General features: G+C 55.8%; 1 protein-coding gene across 2 annotated transcripts in view; it reads left to right on the top strand.

The window, feature by feature from the left end:
* Positions 1-1,192: 1,192 nt before the first annotated feature.
* Positions 1,193-20,099, top strand: part of SYNE3 (spectrin repeat containing nuclear envelope family member 3) — an 82,692-nt gene continuing 63,785 nt past the window's right edge. The window contains exon 1 of one of the 2 annotated variants that reach the window (XM_032345180.1): positions 1,193-1,748. The gene's annotated coding sequence lies outside the window, so the exon portion shown is untranslated. Of the gene's footprint in view, positions 1,749-2,664; positions 2,687-20,099 lie in introns of those variants that run through there. The other variant, XM_032345181.1, reaches the window with a different exon arrangement.

The raw sequence follows: 20,099 nt of genomic DNA, 5'->3' as shown, positions 1-20,099 counted from the left end.
CGGGAAACTTTTCCTAACCACCTGGAAGACCCCAGCAGAGATGCCACGAGGAGATACACGTGAAAGTGTTTGGAAAAACAAAGCGCGTTTCCAAATGCCAAGTATCATCATCATTGCGCATTGCTGTCTAGACCTTCAGCTTGGCGGCTGTAACCCCAAGGGTTGTGACAGCCCCTCAGATGGAGGTAGGATGATAATGAGAAACATAATAGGGCCCCTAAAACCGGTCAAGGGAAAGCGTGGGAGAAGCCATCTGTGGGCATCTCCTACGGCCCTGTGCATAATTATAGCTTAATGAACAGAGTTCTGAGTTAGAGGGTATGACTAACACCAGCATTGTGACTCCTGCTAGGTCTACCCCAGTGTTACTTCTGGGCTGTGGCATTCTTGGGCTTTGCCCTTGGTTTGGCAAAGGCACACACACACCCCCGCACATGCATGCGTGAAGTGCACACACACCATTACTATCTGGTCCTGTTTTTCAATTTCATCTTTGTCTTCGGACACTGATTTGTTCAACCAATGAGGATAGAGGACCGGCCAACCTCACTAAGGAACAGAAGAGGAGAATACCCTCTGGGAAGCCATAGATCTGGGCCAGCTGCCTACTCTGCAGTCTTCTACCCTTCCTGTTTTCTCTGCAAAATGGGCATCACCGCACCTGCATTGTAAGGACTGGAACCCCCCTGGTACCCAGTTCCACCAGCTGTGACCTTAGCGGCTCTTATCCCCATGCACAGGAGACAGAACCATGAGCAAAACATGTAATTAGGCTGACAAAGATCAAGGCTGGGGTGGAGAGACGGTTCAAAGGGCCTTGGTGTGCCGGGAGCTAAAAGCGAGGGGGGAGATAAGATTCAGACGGTCTGCGGCAAGGCTTGAGAGTTGGTGGAGTAGCTGAGCGAGGGTGAGAGGACCTGTCTTTGGGGTGGGAGTGCGGCGCGGGGAGGAAACGGAGACACTTCGCGGGCCTTGCCTGGGTGGAAGGTCCCAGTTATGCTAAGAATTCACATCCCTTGCGGCTCACTCACCGTCGCCCCCTCTCGGCATCCCGGAGGGCCCCCATCTGAGCCTGGGGCCCCGAGATCCCGAGCGGTGGCTCCAGGCCCTGGGTGGGGGGAGGGACCGGATGGGGCGCCCCCACTGTCAGGCCAGCTGATAGGTGTCACTTCCTTCTCGGATTTCTCGCCTCCGGGAGAAGTGCCCTGCCGTTAGCCCCACCGCGGCTCTTGAGGGGGCAAGACCTGCCAGCCCCCGAGACTTCTCCCCCAAATCTGGACGCCAGAGGAACTCCCTCCCCGATCCAACTTTCCCCGGGGGAGAGGCAGCTCTGTGTCATCCCCAAGGATGAGACCCCGGCAGAGGCAGGCAGGGGTCCGGAGATCCGGGTGGCTCCCGGGCGGGAGTGCGCAGCCCCGGGCGCGGGGCCGGGGGTGAAGATGGGGAGCCCCCGCGGCCGCGATCCCTCCCTCCGAGGGGACTGAGATTGGGCGCCGGGCGGCTGGGGCCGTGCACCGGGGGCCTCGGCGGAGCGCGCGGAGCCCGGCGCGTCCTTCCCCAGCCCTGCCGGGTGGCACTGCCCGAGGGCGGCTCCCGCGGCGGGTCCCCGAGGGGACTGGGCGGGGCTGGGGGCGAGTGTCCGGCCCCGCCCCGGGCCCGCCCCTCTCCGGAGCCGCCCGGGACGCAGGGAGGAGGGCGGCTGGGCCAGAGCTGCCCGCGGCGCCGCGCTCCTGCACGCTCCGGACCGGGTAAGTGGCACGGGACCCGGAGGCCGAGCCGGGGCGGGGAGGGTCGGGGCCGCAGCCCCCCGCCCAGCCGCGACGCGTCCCCCAGGGGCACGGGTCGCCGAAAGTCGAAGGGACCCGGGGAGGCGCGCCGGACGCGGGGGCGGGGGCCCTGGCGTGACAGCTGCGGGCGGGCGGGTATTTTTAGTTTAAACCCAACCGTTCCCTGCCGCCTGCGAAGTCCCCGAGCCTTTCCGCTCCCCGAGCCGGGAGGTGCGGTCCCCAAGAAAAAGCCCCTAAGCCCTGAGCAGCGTGTCCCAGGCGGGCCGGGCGCCGCCTCCCGTCTTCGCTCAACCTCCGCTTGGGGCCAAGGGACCTGTCACCGCGGACACGCGCCGCCGCGTGTCCCGGGCCTGGGCAGTAAACGCGGGCGGGAATCCCCGGTCGCGGCGACCACGCGCTCTCCCCGTAGTGCCTGAGGCAGCCCAGAGCCCGCGTGCTAGGCGGGGGAGGTCGCCCCAGGCTGCCTCGGTTTCCTTCACACACCTACCTCCTGCCGGCTGTGCAGCTCTGGGCGAGCCCCTTGGCGTCTCTGAGCCTCATCCTACATCTCTCAAGGAGGGCCTAGCGAGCCAAAGATCTCTTGCATGGCCTGAGCGTGCCCCACATGGATGCTGACTCCCCTCAGGGTTTTCAGATCTTGACTCTAGAGGGGGCACCTGGTGGGAGTAACCAGGTGGTCCACCCAGGAGCAGGTGAGGGTCCCATGCAGCTCAGCTGACCTCTGCCTCAAAACTATAAGGCTGCAGTGGGTGATAATGAATGTTCTTATTTTATCACTTTGGTCCTAAACCTCTGGCTCAAGGCTGCCCTGGGACCCTCTCCCAGGTCTCCGCAGGGATCACTTCCTCCTGGCACCAGTGGGGGAGCCCGACATGCCCTGGAAACATGCCCCAGCCCAGGTGAGAGAGGGCAGGGGGAGTCATGGGGGAAAAGAGACCGTCCTCCCACAAAAGGGAGGATGCCACAAAAACCACAGCCCTTCTGAGCACGGCGGGACAGCCTTCTTCATCCGCCAAGGAGAGAGAAAGCAGGCCGGGAGATGAGGAGTGGTTTGCCCAGAGCTGCAGGACGGAGAACAGAAGCTGGCTCTCTCCAAGGGTCAGGCCCTGCCTCCTGCACAGCCAGCAGCCCCCGGGGGTCAGGAGCTGGGAGGCGGGAGGGACAAGCTGGTGCCAACGGGTTGTTTTGCTCTGTTTCCTGTAACCGTGCCCCAGCCAGGCTCTCTGACACGTGTGGGTCTGCACATTCCTCAAGCAGGACCTCGCTGGGCTGCCGACAGTCACAGCTGCGCCAAGCCTGCCGGCCCCAGGGCGCTGTTTTCAGCTAGGGAGGCCCCTCTGGGGGCAACTGGAGGGGGGGAGTGGGCTAGGGAGGCTTATTTCTGGAACTTCTGCCTTGCTGGGGGTCCTGAGGAGGCCCGAGGATTTGCTAGTGGCCCTGAGGGAAGATCTGAGAATCCAGACTCTGGTTTCTGCCCCAGGGTGCAGGCTGGCCCCCTATGGGCACCCGCTTTGGGGTGAGTTTGAACTCCTTGTGTCTCCATGGGAACAACCAACCCTCTCCCCCAGCTGCTTTGCATGTTCCGTAACCGCTGAAGACCTGTCCTTGTCTGTGTGGCAGCGGGGCCTCGTCATGCCACAGCCTGGGGCCAGGACAGCTGGGGGATCCTGGCGTGGCTGCAGGGTGACCTCTGCTCTGGGGAGGTAAGACTGGACAGGTCCAGCATGAGCCCCTAAAAACGGTGGAGCCCCTGAGAGCCAAGAGGGTGATGGGGCCTCCCGTGTGGCCCAGCTGTTACGAACAGAGGTGGCCAGATTAGACCCAGGCTGCCTTGAAAAGCCGAAGATCGTAGTCCAGTCCAGCTTTGGCCATGAAAAAGTCACTTCACCTTTTAGAGCTTGCATTTTCTTCCCCACGAGACGGGGGGTGACCATAATGTCCCCATCTTGGGTGCTGTGAGCGTTAAATGAGGCATTCTAGGAACAGCATTTTGCATTGGTCCGACAGAGCCCATGCAAACAGCTGTCACAGTTTACTGTGACAGGGTCCATGGCAGGGGGATACCTGAGTCCCCTCTGCCCACCACAGCTCTGGCCCTTTCCTCTCTGCCTTGAAAACCCATGTCTGTGCAGTGGCAGGAGGCCCTGGAGCCTTTACACCCCTGAAAGCTGGTCTTTAACCCAGGAAGAGAGATTAGAGGGGGCCTGCCAGGGGACCCCATGTGTCTGTGGGCTCTCAGGAAGCATTTCCCATCTCTCCTATGGCCCTGACCACAGCCGAGGGGACAAATGAAGAAGCTGGGAGCGGCAGAGTCAGGATTTGAACTCGGGGCCATTGACTTGCTGCTCTTCATTACACCCCACAGCGAGTCTCAAAGGAAGGACTGTGTTATCCGCGGACCCTCAGGAGAATAGTATTGACGAGGCAGGACATTGGTATTTGCTGGAAAAGAATGAATTCTGAACTTTTTCTCCTTGCAACCTCGAAACGTAGCTCAACAGGGCCCCCCGAGAGAAGAACCTGGGAGGAGGAGATGGGAGTTCTGGAATTATCTGCTGACCCTCTCCATGCCCCCACCCCCCCCCAGCCAAGGAATCATAGCCTTGGGATCTGGGGACAGCGTTGGTGGGACTAAGCAGCAGGAAGCAGATGGGAGACAGTCCCAGCCGCCCAAGCCTCGGTTTGGTCATCTCTAAAGTAGAGATATGAGGCCCCCACACCTCCCTGTGGGGTTGCTGTGGGGGATAAATGAGACAATGGGGGACAAGGCTCAGTAGAATGCGCCGCAGGGTGGGGACACATCGGAGGACTTGCCGTGGTTTTATCACTACTAATCCTAGTGTAACCAGAACAATGTGCGGCGGCCTGCCCCTCTGGCCTGGATTTCTAGTTTGCATACTCTGGGCAGGGAATCCCAGCATCTCTGAAATGCTTTGAAAGGCTGGGCAGAGAGCTGCCAAGTAGGAACGAACGTCAAAACACAAATGCTAACCGTGAGTTGTTTAGCGATGCGTATATGGGAAGTAGAGCAATGGCGAAGTGGGAGAAGCGATCACCTTTAATGAGTCAGAGATGACCATTGCAGGGGGCATCGGGGCGGAGGGTAAGAGGGGATTGGGAGGGTCATGGGGTCTGCGACAGAGGAATGTCCTCTGTAACTATTGGTAAGGACATGTATGTTTTCTGTGCTCCTCTCTACATAGATCCTGTGCCATAGATTTAAGCAGATTTTATAAAAGGCAGGGGAAAACCAAACCCAGGGTAGTTATCTTCGGAGGGGAAGAGGGCACAGGGCAAGGGAGATGCACCCTTGCTGGCATCCATCACGTTCTGTTTCTTCTGTCAAGTGGTATGCTCGTGGATACTCTTTTAAAATAGTTTTATGCTTCTTCGTTTACAAGTATGTATCTGATTACACACACACACATACACACACACACACACACACATATTCCATTGTGGATTTCAAATCTTACATGCCAATAAAATGAAAAGGTAATATGAAATATGAAACATTTCAGGAAGCCCTCTTAGGAAATCAGACTCTTCCCATGGATTCAGATGTTAATCTGGCTGGATTTAAGAAATAAAACACAGACAAATCCTAGTGTGGGACAGACACATGGTTTCCTCTTCTGGAGAAATCATCTCCCTCTTCTGAAGTCCTAACAGCTAGAAGATGGCGTGAACACAGCAATCTCAGGTTATCAACAGGAGTTTCTAAAGTCTCCGTGTAATGATTTATGCTTATGAATCAGAAAGTCCTGAAATGTTTGAGCCGGGAGGGACCTCGGGTCACCTGGACCAACCTGCTGGTTTTATGGCTAATGGAAGTGCCGCGGCCAAAATCAACATTAGGCACATAAGCAGGGAAGACAGCTCGCTCTGGGCTCCCACACCTGTGTGACTCTCATCAGGGCCCCACCTGCCACACCCAGGCCACCATGGTGACAAGGGTCATGGCCACCTCCTCGGGACAGGCAGAGAAATGGGTGGCATATTCAAGACTAAACTAACATGATCATTTTAATTTTTAAAAAGTCAGAAAGAAGCTACAGTGTGCCATGACCACACACATGAGCACTTCTAGAACTTGCATGAACACAGACATGATCGTGTCCTCCAAGGGTGTTCATAAGCAGTACCCACACCCTCCGCTGCAAAACCCTCCTAGGACAGCGCCTCGTGTTCCTCCTGGTCTTTGGGGGGCACACTTGATCTATTCGTAAGTCATCAAAACAGCTTATTGCCCTGGGTATGCGTACCCCCGTTTTTCAGTTGGGGAAACAGGATCAGCGAGGTTGAATGCCTTCCCCCAAATCCCAGGGCAGGTAAGGGCTGGAGCCGGGGTCCCACCCAGAGGAAGAACTGAAAATACAGGAACTGTTTTGCGTGTGTTGTGTTGTGAATGTGTCCTTCGCTCCCCAGAAGCTGCAGTCATGGGACATGCCCTGGTCGAGCGTACCTGGGCGGTGTCTGCCCACCTGTCAGATCGCAGAAGGCTCTGGAGGCTGCCAGCTCTAACGCTACTTCTTCCTGCTTATGGGGGAGCAGGACAGCAGTGCACTGAGATTTGGGGAATCCCTCCCATTTTTGACCCTGGTGCTCCCTTCAATTCTGGGCCACCTTCCTTCTGCCCAGATCACAGCGGTTCTTCGGGCCTTCCCTCTGCAGAGGCCAATGGGGCTTGAGGCCCCGGGGGATGGTGGTGCAGGACTGATGGGTTTGGTGGTGGTTCTCCTGATCTGCAGCTGGCGCAGAGGTGGCTGTGTGTCAAGCCCGTGTGCGCTCACCTGTGCGGTCGAGACCAGGGCCGGTCCCTCTCCCTGCCCTGTTTCCTGGGGCCAGTTGAGGCGCCGTGAGCCCATCTGTCATGTGCCTGTCGGGGCTGGTGGTGCCTCCCCACCGGGCAAGGCTTATGCCCCAGCCAGGCGGCTTTCAGAAGCTGGGAAACAAGCCCTGCCTGTCTGTGCCCGCGGAGATTGTGTGTGCAGTGTTCACGAAGGGTTTGCAAGAGACAGCTGCGGCGGCGAACAAGAGCCAGCCCAAGCCTTGTCTTCATCTCCTCTGGGTCTCTGATTTTCCCCGTGGGGAAACAGAGTCTCAGTGAGCGGAAGTGCCTGGCCCAGGTCTCTCTGGTGCCTCGGGGCCAATCTGGGATGTGAGATTGCGTCTTCTGGTCCCTGGCTGGTACTATTCCCTCGAAGCCACCTTCCCTAAAAGTCTGTTTCATCTGCATTCGTGCCGTAACACCAGGTGGGCTGGGCAGACGATGTAGACAGCCTTGTCTTCGGGGTTAGGCCATCTGGCTCTTCACGAGGCCTGCATAGAAGAGGTAAGGCCCCTGGAGTCACGGGTGGTCCTCTAATTAAGCCAGGAGCTTTCTTTGAGGCCTGGAAAGGGCTGAGCCCCTCCCTAGTGACATTTGGTGAATTAATACAGCAGGCTGACTCACTGGGGGTAGCCTCTTTCCTTGTTCTTTCAAAGAGCTGGCCCTTCTGTGATGATGGGAGGGGCTGGCTGGTCCCCAGGCACACTGACCTTCACTTGGGCCAGTCTTGGCTCCCTGCCCTTCGAAATGGGAGGCTGAAATTAGGAGAGCTCCCAGGTGCCTTGAAGTCTGGATGTCCTCTCATCCAAGAGCCATGGCCTCCAAGGAGGTGTCTGGGGACATCCGAGTCTCCCGCTGCAATCTGCCCACCGTCGGGGAGACCAGGTTACTTAAGCAGGTGAGCCCATGCCTGTCCCCTCCAGGGACTCCCCCTTGCTTTGAGGACTAAGTCCCAGGCCCCAGGCTGCCCGGCTGGCCTTCTGTGCTTTCTACCATCTGGGCTACCTCCCGGTCCCACGAGACCACAAACCCATCCTGGACTTTCCCTGCCTTTAGACCTGTCCCCCTCCGCCAGCTCCTCCCCACCAACACCTGCTAGATATCTCCTCCTAGAAGCCTGCCTCGGGCCACCCAGCGGGGTTGAGGGTTTGTTTTCCTATTCCTAGTGTACTTTCTTTCCATTTGGTGTTTGAATTTCAGCTTTGGTGTCTGATTTCGCAAGGATTGTGACCTCCGTGGGGACAGATATATGAGGTTTTTCATTCCCTCATTGTTATTTTTTAATTAAATGGCTCTACACTTCAAAATCGCATCTTACAAACTCTAGGGGTGCTGATGCCACCCTAATGAGCTCCCCCAACTGGAGAGGACGGGGCAGGTCCTAGTAATTCCCAGGACACGGAGGAGAAAGGTGTATCCCCAAGGCTGGGGAGAGAAGGTGGGACACTGGTCAACTTCCTTTGTGGCCTTCTTTGGAGACTGTCTTCTTGGAGAGCTGTCCATTTTCCTGAGCTCTCCCAGGCCGGCGCCGGACCTAGGGCCTGTCTGGGATCCAACACGTCTTAGCAACCCCTGGGGCTCACATCTGACGCTCATTCCCTCTCTGAGTCTCCCTTGCACTTATCACTCCCTGAAATCACCCGACCTCTTGGCCCCGGAGCGTATCCTCCATCTCCGCTGCTGGCGGGTCAACTCCGTGAGGGCAAGGATTTTTTTTTCTGTCCCCAGAGCCTCACCGAGGTGGTAGGTGCTCAGTCCCTACTTATGGGATGAATGGAAGTAGAAACTGACAAGGGGCACCGACTGCCCCCCGAGGGGTCCGGCACACTCGATCCTGATGGCTAACATCTGCTCAGCACTCAGGAGTGGCTACGCTGCCCCAAATACCAGCTGCGTTTGCCCCTCTGTGTCCTCCCAGCAGCCCAGGAGGCAGGCTCTGAGGGTCTCCTTTTACAGAGACGTTCAAGACCGGACCCCTTGACTACTTTGCAGCGGAGTTAGAATTCAGCCTGACCCTCTGACTCCACAGCCCGTGCAGGGGACCCCCAGCCTTCTGTGGCCTCTCCACATTCGGTGCGGGGCTTGCACTGGGCTGGCCGCAGTGAGTCACACCTAGAGCTCAGGCCTCCTCCCCAAGCATCGCGTTCTGGAGTTCTTCCTCGGCAACCCCCAGAGGCGCTCAGGCTGACAGGCCATTCCTCAGAGGAAATCCTTGCTGTGGGGCCGATGTTACATGCGTCCAGGAATGCCACAGGTTTTCCAGAGCCAGGGCCCACCCCGGGGCACCCCACCCCGACCACGCCCTTTTGTCCCCGAGGTCCTGGAGCTCCGCCTGCGGCGTGCTCACTCCCTGTTGAGAACTCGGTGACCACAAGCTGGCCGAGTTGCCGGCTGGGTGTGAGCCAGTTGGGGCTGTCAGGTTAAATTCCTCCATTCGGGACTGAGCAGCAGTGAAGCCTGGCTGATGTGATTTGCCTGTTTATCTGTTTGCTGGTTTCAAATGCAGCTTGGCTCAGAAATGAGTTTGGAAAATGGGTTTGTAGGAAATTCCATCTGTGGCATCTCTTGTCCCCATTTCCTTCCAGGCAACACTACCAGAATGCCTGGGCGGGGGAAGGGAAGAGGCTCCCAGCAGTCTTTGCTGCTTCATGGGCTCCTTTGGCCTGGTGAGGGGGTGGCCCTGTAGGTCCCCACGCTGGTCTCCTCTAGGCAGCGGCGGGGTTGGTCACGCGGCTCCTCGCTGGACCCACGTTGCATGGAGAGCCAGAGAGACCCGAGTTCATGGCCAGGCTGTAGCTCTTCGGTGCTGGAAGTCGTGTGCCAGACGTCCGCTGAGCTGGAGTGGGGAGGAAGACTCCAGAGGCATGTCTGTGCCCTGTGCAGTCTTGTGGGGGAGTGCCATCTTGGTAAGTCGCGTCACCTGCATGGGCCGGGCCGATTCACCTGTTCATGGGGCTGGTCACGCATTCCCTGCAGAGTGGCCCAGGTGGACAAGGGATTCCCAGCTCTGAGTGAGTGCGTGGTCCCAGCTGCCCTGGCTCTTCCATTTCCAGCTTCTCTGAGCACTCCCCCTTCCCCCCAGGGTGCTCCTCAGCTGGGGAAGTGACTTTGGTGGCAGGGTGGGTCACGTGCAAGGGACCTGGCCACTTCCGCCCGCCTCTGCTGGGGAAGTCCCAGTGGCTGGATCTGCATGTTGCTGATTAGTCAGCTTGGCTCAGGTGTTCCTGGCGGGGGCCCATTCTCCGGGGGGGCCCAGGGACGCTATGGGTGGAGCTTGCCCCCCAACCCCGGGAATGCTCTTCTTGGGGTGTATAGGGTGCAGACTGTGTATCTTGATCACTCACATTAATGAGGTCCGAGGTCTGAGTTTGGACTGGGGGCTACTGATCACAGACAGGAGGAATGTGGTGACAGGTGCTCAGAGCAGGTAATGACCTTAATTCCCTTCTCCATCTTTCTATCCTCCCCTCTGACTTTTCCCCTTTAACCTTCAGATTATGCAATGTTCTCCTAATCACCTGGACTTAGCTTTAGGTCAGTGTACAAATCTGGACCCAGGGCTGCTTACCTGTGTTTTTTCGAAGCTCCCTGAGCGATCCTGCCACATGGGGTTGTTTGAGAACCGCTGGGCTCTGTCTCGATGGGGTCCCGTCTGGATTGAACGCTTGCCCATCCCTAACGATGAGCAGCCTCGGGCACAAGCTAGCAACAGCTTCAGACGGAGTTAAGTAAACGGTGTTTACATGCACTGTTTATCCCTTATGAGGTTCTGTACGTGGTAATCGGTCCTCACTCTGGTTGTCTCTTTGAGGTAAAGATAAAAATTCTCCTTTTAAAAGAAATCTGAGTGTAAGTGGGAATAATAAAAAGCAAAAAAACACTAATGAGAAAAAATAATCAGAGCGGGCATCCCTAGATATGGCCCGGATTGCAGATGTGATACGCAGATGGCTGAGGTATATAAGAACTGTGACTGTTGGCCTACAAGGGCCCCTCCAGGCCCCACGTCCTGATGGATCTGAGAGGCGCTCCCTGTGGATGGCCAAGCAAAACGGGCAGATGGCCCAGACTGTTCACACCAGCCTCCTGGCCCCTGGGGAGCCAGGGTTAGCAGAGTCGGGGGTGAGAGTGCCTGTGGTGTCCCCCTCTTGCTTTACTCAGTGACCCTCTCCCCCGAAGAGGCCAGCTGGTTTTCTCAGTCACAGTGGGTTTCCATCTCTCCTGGATCATAGCCGCAGCTCGGGAAGCCCCCTGGGACACACTCAGGGGTTTTCTTTTCCCCCCGAGACATTGCTGCATAAACCCAGTGAATGCAAAGTTACCAGGATCTGACTCCATAGGACCCTGGCACCCTCACTGGCACATGGGAGAACCAGGTCTTGGAGGGATGTGAGAAATCTGCTGCTTCAGACCTTGACTTTGCAGATGGAGGAGGGCCCAACCCCCGCCCTCAGTGCTTCAACTCTCCAGAAAGGACCTGGAAGTCGAACTCCAGGAGAACAGACCCTGCCTGGCCCCAGCCCACTTTTCCTGCTTGCATCTGGGGGAGTCACCTCGTGCCACGGGGGAGCTGGCCCATGAGCCCCTCTTTCCTGACTGTGTGAGGTTCCTGTTGTCTTTTAACTGGTCAGCCCGATGTGGATATCAAGGATTGCAGACTTTTGGCTGAAAGGAATAGTATGGAGTCTTCTAGATTTCCACACCTCTCAGGAATGCTGTGCTGATCGGACTGGGAGGGGTGAGGTCTTTGTGTGGAGCTGATAAACAGCATTGGCAAACCTTTTCTGTGACAGAACAGATAGTCAACTATCTTTGCCTTATGGGCCACACAGACTTTGCTGCAATGATTCGGTTCTCCCGTTGTATGCAAGGCACCGTGGCTGTGGCCAATAAAACTTTGTTTACGGAGGTTGGAATTAGAATTTCATGTCATTTTTACCCATCATAAAATATCACTCTCTCAGTTTTTTCCCCCAACCATTTTTTTTTAAACAAGATTTTATTTACCGAGAGAGCATGAGCAGGGGGTAGTGTCAGGCAGAGGGAGAAGCAGACACCCTGTTGAGCAGAGAGCCCCATGCAGGGCTCGATCCCAGGACCCTGCGATCATGGCCTGAGCTAAAGGCAGATGCTTAACTGACTGAGCCACTGAGGCACCCCCTCATTTGAAAACAGAAACATCATTCTTAGCTGGAAAGCTGGATACTGCAACAGGCAGTGGGTGGTGGTTTGCAGGCGCCTGTACTAGAAGCCCCTGCTGCTGGGGACCATGGGTTTTGCCAATTGGAGCGAGTTGTTGTTCTAATCATTTTGGTTCTGGACGCTAGTTCTGAAACAGGTCTCAGTCTTTGAAACCTGCTGCTTAAAATAGAACCTTGGGTCAGTGACTCAGTTCCTGCATTCAGCTAAACCTCGAGTCTAGTGGCGGGGAAGAGAGGAACCTGGAGGGAGAAAACTTGCCCTGTGCTGGCTGTGCAACCTTGGGCAAGTGGCTCAGCCTCTCTGAGCCTCGCTTCTTCCATCTGGAGAGGCACGAATAGTGGGACCTACCACAACAATGGAATGATCAGTGCAAGGCTTAACACGTACCACACACATAGCACACTCTCCAGGAAGGTCAACTGTGTCCTCTCCCCCTGCAACGAGTTCAAGAGCACAGGTGCCTGGGGCAGCTTTTTCCCTTCAGCCAGCAACCCTGCACAGTAGATCTTACTTGGCACTTTATGGAGAAGGAGGCCCGGAGAAGTTACAGAGCTCATCCAAGGCCACAGCTGATGATAAACAGTAGAACTGGAAGGCTGTGTAACTTGAAGGACCTAGCTCTTTCCATGCAATGTCCTTCCAGTGGACCAGAGGGGGGATTAAGTCTAATTCAGCTAAGTACTTGCTGAGCAGTTAATGTAATCAGCATCTTTCCCTTTCTAGTCAGGCTCTGTACTGTGCCTCAAATTCTTTGGGGATGAGCATCATTTGGGGGACCGTACAGACTTCCAGCAGCCCATGGAAGGCTCCAGGCTGAGGGTTTTCTATAAATGTCTTAGGGGGGGATCTTTGTCATTCTGCAGGGAGTTCTGGTTTAGTAGTCCCAGCCTGGAAACAGGCATCTGGAGGAAGTCTTTAACTTTACCAGACTCCCCTTGGGCAAGAACATCTGTGGTGTCTGAGTCTCTGCAGGGTTAGTGGGGAAGGCTCTAGAAGGTTCTAGAAGACTGGATTCAGGGTAGCTGCATATGAAGAATGGAATCCTTGGGGTCTTAGGAAACAGATACTGGCGGTAAGTTCCTAACCAGTGTCAGGCCTCGGTTTTCCCATCTGTAAAATGGGGATGGAAATGTCATTGTTAGTGGCCTGTTGCCTGAGCATGTGTTTGTCCGGGCGCCTGCAGTGGGCCTTGCTCTGAATGCACAAAAGAAGGCTGGGGAGGAAGCCTCACCTTGGACTGTGGAGGCCGCTGGAGATAAAGCCCAGGCAAGGGAGACCGTGGAGGTTAGGCTCTGAGCTGGGGGAAGAGGCCAGCCAGGGTCTCCTGCACTCCTTGCCCTTGTCTGAAAGCGGACACACAGACATTGGGCTCGAGGTTCAGCTGCCCTGCCCGTAACCTGGAGCATCTCCCTCTCCCGGCTACCTGAGGACAAGTGGCCTGGACACAGGCTGTGGAAACCCAGCCCCCACCTGTGCGTGGCTGAGAGGTTGGGGTATGGACAGGGGCGTCAGGACTGGGGGAGGGGTCTTGGGAGAGAAAGATAGATGGGCACAGGTGGGACCAACTGTCCCCAGTTTGCCCTAGATGGAGGAGTCTCTTGGACTACAGGACTTTCAGGGCAGAAACAGGGAAATTGTGGAGCAAACCAGAGCAAACCAGAACAGTTGGTCCCACTTGGGTCAGTCGGTCGCACCGTCCCAGCTGCGGCGTTGGGCAGTCTGGGTCATGGCTGGGCGGTGCAGGAGGGGGTCAGCTCTCCCCTGAGCCTCAGTGTCTGCTCAGAGCCCCTGTGCATGAGGAGTCACTGGGTCTGTGGCACACGACGGGAGACACCAATCCCCCCGCCTGCTCCTGCCTGCCTGCCCCCCACTGCAGGTCCCCAGAGCACAGAGCACTCCATAAATGCTGTGGGGGGACTGGCTGGGGCTCAGGGTCTCCCTAACACTGGGGCGAATGACTCAGAGGCTCATTCAGGCTTTGCTTCTTTGTATGAGTTCTCCTCCGACCCTTGCTCCTCACCACAAGCTGTGTCTCCCAGCCCCACTGTGCCCCTCTGAGCTGGACCTCACTCAGCTCCATCACCGGGCTTCTGTGTTTCTGCATCTCTCTCCCCATATACTGTGAGCTCCTCAAGGGAAGGCCCCCACTGTCGTGTCTCCTCTGCTGCATTTGGCACCTGGAGGCCCGTGAAGGTTTCTTGGAGGAAGGAATGACACTGAACACGTAGAGCAGAGAGTCATTTATTCCTTGCTGAGGACCTACTGTGTGCCAGGCATGGTCCCAGGAAGTGGGATGCGAGCAGTGAACATAACTGGCAGAGTCTCTGCTCTGATGGAACATACATTCTGGAAAGCTCTAGAATCCTCTAGATTCAATAAGCAGGCAAGAACGCCACGGGCCGGACCAGAAGGTTGCACGTGCTCTGAAGAGGGTGTGAAGGAAGAGGGGAGTCGCTGAGCTCCTGCCGGTTGCCAGCAGGCCGGGGATGGAGTACAGGCGGTGCCTTCCCATGGAGGCAGAAAGAAGGCACTTTCCCCTGGGTGGTGGCGGTCCTCCTGTGCAGTGTGGTCCACTCAGGCTTGGTGGCATGTGGGCCCTCAGTCCCTTCAAGGAAATCTGTGAAAGCCGGCATTGTGTGAGAGCAGGGGACAAAACACATTTTAGAAAGTCTGATGGTGTCGTGTGCCTCGTGCGGCAGCTCAGTATGTGTCTGCTCCTCTTCTTGGGGTGGGAGCACCAAGTGCCAGGCTCACATGTGGCCCACCCTTGTCCCCCCGCCCCATTGGGTGGGTGACCTTGCCAGGGCAATGGCCAGAACGGACATGGGCTCACAAAGGGACTGGTGGCAAGAACCCGGGAGCCCAGGCTTTTCCAGGAGGAAAGTCTCACTCCAGCCCTAGGCAGGGGACTGCCAGGGAGAGGGTCAAGGGGGATATGGAGGGTGACAACGTCATCAGATGCCATGGGTTGTCCTTGACAGTGGAGGACTATCCTGTGGGACTGACGGGGCACCCAAGCCCAGACACGGGCCCCTCCAGGAGGGGTGTAGGGTCATAGTGTCCTGGGCCTGGGACACACACCACTCCCCTGAGCCCTGGAGGATGGCTTCTACCTGGTGCTGAGGTCCAGGCAATCTGGGTGGGACCTCTACACCTACAAGGATGTCACTCTGGGGGTCACACCCTCCTGTTGAGATCCCAGAGCAGAGAGGAACGGCAGTGGGCCCACAAGCCGGGTGCCCTTGGCTTCCCACAGACGTATCCTGAACCTGGCATCTTGAAGCCCTGGCAGGAACAGGCATGTGCTAATTATAATCTGCACTGCCTGTTAACAGTTGACCTTGGACTGCAGAGAGGTGAAGGTTCCCTGAGGGGAACATCTCCAGGGTGCCGTGAGGCTTGCAAATACCGTCGCAGGGGTTAACAATACAGGGTGTGGACTCTTCTGACTGTGGAAACCACCTTGCCATTTCAGCAGCACCGGGACGATTTTAAACCTCTTGGGCTCTGCTAAGATGAAAGAAGATGGCAGCAGGATTACTTGCTGTGTAACCCTGGGCAGATTATTACCATCCCCCTGAATCTTGATTTTCCTATAAAAAAGGCAATCAATCCTTCCTGCTCTGCGTCCGAGAGTAGGTGGGAGACATCAATGAGCTGAATGTTCATGAACACTGAACACAGTGCCGGACACCTAGTAGGTATTTAGCAATGTTAATTCCCAGCCCCGCTACCCATTGAAAAATCCTGGAGAGCTTCCTGGAGGCAGTGATGGGTAAATGGAGCCTGGGAGAGAAGAGCATAGAGGGGAGGGCCCCGCCCAGGAAGCTCCTGTTACAGGGAAGGAAGTGGGAAGTGAGGAAGGTAAGGCTGCAGAGATAAATGGAGAAGGACTTTAGGTGTCCTGTTAAGCACTGAGGATTTTCTCAGGGGCTGTGGAGCACTGAAGGGTTTAAGTCCGGAAGGCCCTGACCCCAACCCCTTAAATGCCCTTTTCTGCCAAGAGGAGAGGACTCTGGTCCTGCAAACTTTCTCCTCTAGAGATATCTGAGGTGGTCCTGGGAAGTATGAGTGTTATGTAAAGGACTCTAATCTAAGCTTCTGGAATCTTGGATTTGTTCAGATGTGTGCTGTTTTCCACACACCTGTCGTTTATATTCCCAGTATTGTATTCCATTATGTAGATGGGAATTTTTATCTTTATTTATAAGCCAGCTATCTGTGGACCGTGCGCTCTATTTCTGAAACTTCTGGGGCGCCTGGGTGGCTCAGTCAGTTAAGCATCTGTCTTCGGCTCAGGTCATGATCCCGGGATCCTGGGATGCAGTCCCGAGTCCATTGGGCTCTCTGCTCATCTGAGAGTCTGTTAGCCTGCTTCTCCCTTTCCCTTTACCCCTTGCTGGTGCTCGCACTCTCTCGCTCTCTCTCTTTTTCTCAAAATAAATAAATAAAATCTTAAGAGAGAGACTGGCGGGCTTCTGGGGGAGGAGTTGAAGCACTCTGATGCCTAAGGAGAACAGGCATGGCTTTGGCTCTGTCTGGCCTAGGGTCTCCCCAGGGTTCAATAAGCACAGCCCCCAGGGTTCCCTCCAAGAACTCCCATCTGGAATGAACACTCCCTTCCTGGGGCTGTTCTTCCCACAGCTGGAGTGCCTTTTCTTAATTGAAAAGTGATGGTCAAGTTGTTGTTTTCTAAACCAAACCTGAAAACCACAGCAGGGCATTTTTCTTACCTGGAAAGAAGGCCCGGCTTTCTAATCTGCCTTGTTCTTGATGATGACACAGGCCCAGGGGCAGAGGGATCTGGCTCACGTGGATCCTTGTAGGTCCTGGTGGGTCTGAGAGGCAAGCCCTACTGTGCCCCAGGCTCAGTGCCAGGCTTTTGTGTGCTTGTGGGTGCCGTTTTAATTCTCACTTTATAACTGAGAAACACGGAGGAACAGAGAGGTTCATAAACTGGCCCAAAGTCACACAGAAAACAGACAGAGCCGGCAAGTTCAGTCCCAGACCCACCATACTTCAAAGTCTCTACCTGTTCTGGGCAGCATAACGTCCTCGTTGGGCTTAATGCTCACGTGAACTTGTTTGGAAAGTCTAACAGAACAGCGAAATCTCTTAATGTGTTATTAGAGTGCGTTACATTAAAGCCCTTCAATTTTTTTTAAAATTGTGATACCACCTTAAGGAAATCGAAATTACAACAATGTACCTGTGATTGCTCTGCTCTAAGAGAACCCCTTGTCTTTTTCCACATCCCTTTCAATCTGTATCTCTTTTTTGTTTTGTGTTGACACAGCTTTTGCATAATTTACCAGCAGGAGTTGGCAAACTACAGCCCCCCTGGCCAAGTGCCAGTTGTTTTTATCAACAAAGCTGCTGGAACCCAGCCATGCTGGTGGTTCACGCGTTGCCCCGGCTGTGTTGACACCACAACTGCCGATCTGAGTAGCTGTGACAGACACCATATGGCTGGGATACTCCCGATCCTTTCCAGAAAAAGTTTGCCGGCCCTTGGTCCAGAATGGGTGGGGTCTCCCGGACTCTGCCTCGGTGGGAACCGTCACATGTTTTAATTGTGAATGGCCCAGAATACTCCGCGAAATGATGCCACAAACTTTTCTCCATCATTTCCTCTTTGCTGCACTGTTATATCGCGTCTTGGCTTTTGGTTTGTTTTGTCCTTCCTCCCCCCATTTGTCAACTTATTATTTATTTAAAACACTTATGTAACCCTTGCTGTTTACCTGCGCTGTTCTAACCGCTTCACAACAGACCTCGCCTTTTTCTCAGATCAGCAATAGGAAGTTCATATTATTGTTATTACCCCAACTTTAAAGATTTTTTTTAAAAAAATTATTTATTTAAGAGAGAGAGAGAGAGAGAGAGAGCAGGCAGGGAGAGCGGGGAGGGGCAGAGGGAGAGGGGGAATCTCAAGCAGATTCCATGCTGAGAGGGGGGCCCAGCGCCGGGCTTGATCTCACGACCCTGAGATCCTGACCTGATCAAGTCAGGAGTCGGTGGCGTCACCAGCTGTGCCATCCGGGTGCCCCGCTTCGTCCCATTTTACAGGTGAGAAAGTGAAGTCAGAGAAGTTAAATCCACTTAGCTTAGGTCTGAATCTGCCAAGCAGGCTAGCTCCGGAGGCCGGGCTGCTTTGAGGAAGTGTCCAGAAGAGGCAGGCCTTTGTGCCTGGGTGTGAGGGGGCTCTGGGCAGTGACTCACCAGGACGAGCCCCGCCCTGCCCCGCCCGGCCGCCCCACATCCTCCAGATTTGACTGTTCTCTGGTCTTCCTTGTCACAAGCCAAGGGGACAGGGCCCTGTGACCACATGTTTTGTTTCTTTGTGGAAAAGGGGGCTCGCCGCCGATGCTGGAGAGAAAGAAAGGGCAGGGCCAAGAAAACGATCTGGAAAATACCATGTGTATGATACCAGCAAGAGTCGATCAGAGACTCAGTTGTTAAATAAGTGATACATTTGCCAATTCTCTAGTCAAACTGAGAACAACTCCACCAACAATGCGAAACAGAATGGCTGAGGATGGTTGTGGCATCCACCTGTGGAATGTTCTGGATCACTTACAATGAGAACTGTTAATGGTTAACACCATGGGTGGTATGGGATAGGCTCGGTGCTCGTCTTCCCCAGTCAGGGGTCCTCGTGAGACCTGCAGACCTCACCAGGAGGACAGGCAGGCCCAAAAGGCGACATGAGGTTCCTAGCTCAAGGAGCCCTCGTGCACCACCCCTGAGGGTCTCGGGGGACAGATTAACATCCCTGGTTCACAGAGACATTCTGAAAGGTGAATTCAGTGAGCGCTTCCCACAGGACATGTAAACGGGGGGTTGCAGAGGGTCTCAGGTTGAGAAACGCCGTGTTACAGAGATCGGGGGTGGGAGGGAGGCCGTGGGAGAACGGCGAGCCGCGTGCCCATCTTCCAGAAGCAGAAAGACAGACTGAGCTGTCAGGCCCCCCAAGGGTGCAGGACCTCGGCCGTTCTCTTCCCTTCTGTGATTTTCACGCTGACCCACAACCACAGCGTTTGGTGGAGAGCAGGTGTTGAAACGAGATTTGCCATGAAAGGGACCAAGCCTCTCCCAGGCTTCGGAATGGAGGGGAAAAAAGCCTGGTGTGGTTCTCGCTTAGAAGATGAAATGAGTCCAACCCGAGCACCTGCTTCCTCCCTCCCGGTCCTTTGAGAGCCTGACCTTCGTCTAAGCGTCTGGGAGGAAAGAGAAGGCACAAGGCGGGAGAAGGGGGGAGCCGGGTTCTTCTCAGCCTTGGTCTTCTGGAAGCGCCGGCCCAAGACCCCTGCAGCTGGGACCGGTGACCTCGTCTGGCCATACAGCCAGGACACCTGCTGGGGAGGCGTCACCAGGCCCAGCAGCCGTCACCTCAAGCTATGCAGGCTTCTCTCCGGCTTGTCCCCATCTGAGCCGCGCCAAGTGCGGGGGGCTGGCCCCGGCCGGGGAGCCGCTGGGGTTCACCCCCAAGCTTGTGTGCCTCTGTAGTCAGTCGGGTGTGTGATGGGAAATCCTGTTCTGACTCAGAAAGGAACCCCCCTTCTCTTGCCTTCCTGACTCACTTCCTCATTTTGCTGGCCATTCTGCAGCCTGGCACGGGTGCTGGGGCAAACGGGCCTGAGCTCGCTCCCACCTCTGTGCCTCGGCCGCCATCTGACCTGGGCAGGACAGCTGGTCCCTCTGAGCTTCTGTTTCCCCATTGGAGAAGGGGCGCAGTCACTCCTGCCTTGGTGTCGGTGGGTACGGGATGCCCAGCACCTGCCCAGTGCCCGGCCCACGGCAGGGGGCCTCCCTCCCGCGTACGAACTTCTGCTCCCATCTGTCCCAACCCCATGAGCCTCCTTGGGCATCCAAAGGTCAAGGTCTCTGGTAAACTTGACACCCACCCAAGGGCATTTGTAGGTCATAGATGAGCTGGGTGAGGACAGTAGAGCAGGCAGGGCACCTGTTACCTACCAAACAGCATTGGCCACGGGGCGTGGCCGGGTGCTTTGCTGGCTGAGGGCCCACGAGGACAGGCTTCAAGCACAGACGCTGCTGGGGGCCTGGAGGCCGCTTTCTACAGCTCATCAGACGTTTGCACATTTGATCAGTTGTCCAGTAAGATCTTTTGACTTGCACCCTTGCCCTTATGAGGGGTGCGTTTGTGATGAGAAGGGGAAACGACACGCCAGAAGGCATTTTCCAGCATGTGCCCTGAGGTGCCAGGTTGCAAGGAACCTGCTCAGTCTGACGTCGTTTCACAGGGGTGGGCAGAT

The sequence above is a fragment of the Mustela erminea genome, chromosome 5 (assembly GCF_009829155.1).
Source record: "Mustela erminea isolate mMusErm1 chromosome 5, mMusErm1.Pri, whole genome shotgun sequence".
NCBI classification, from domain to species: domain Eukaryota; kingdom Metazoa; phylum Chordata; class Mammalia; order Carnivora; family Mustelidae; genus Mustela; species Mustela erminea.
This window is presented reverse-complemented; position numbering and strand designations above follow the sequence as displayed.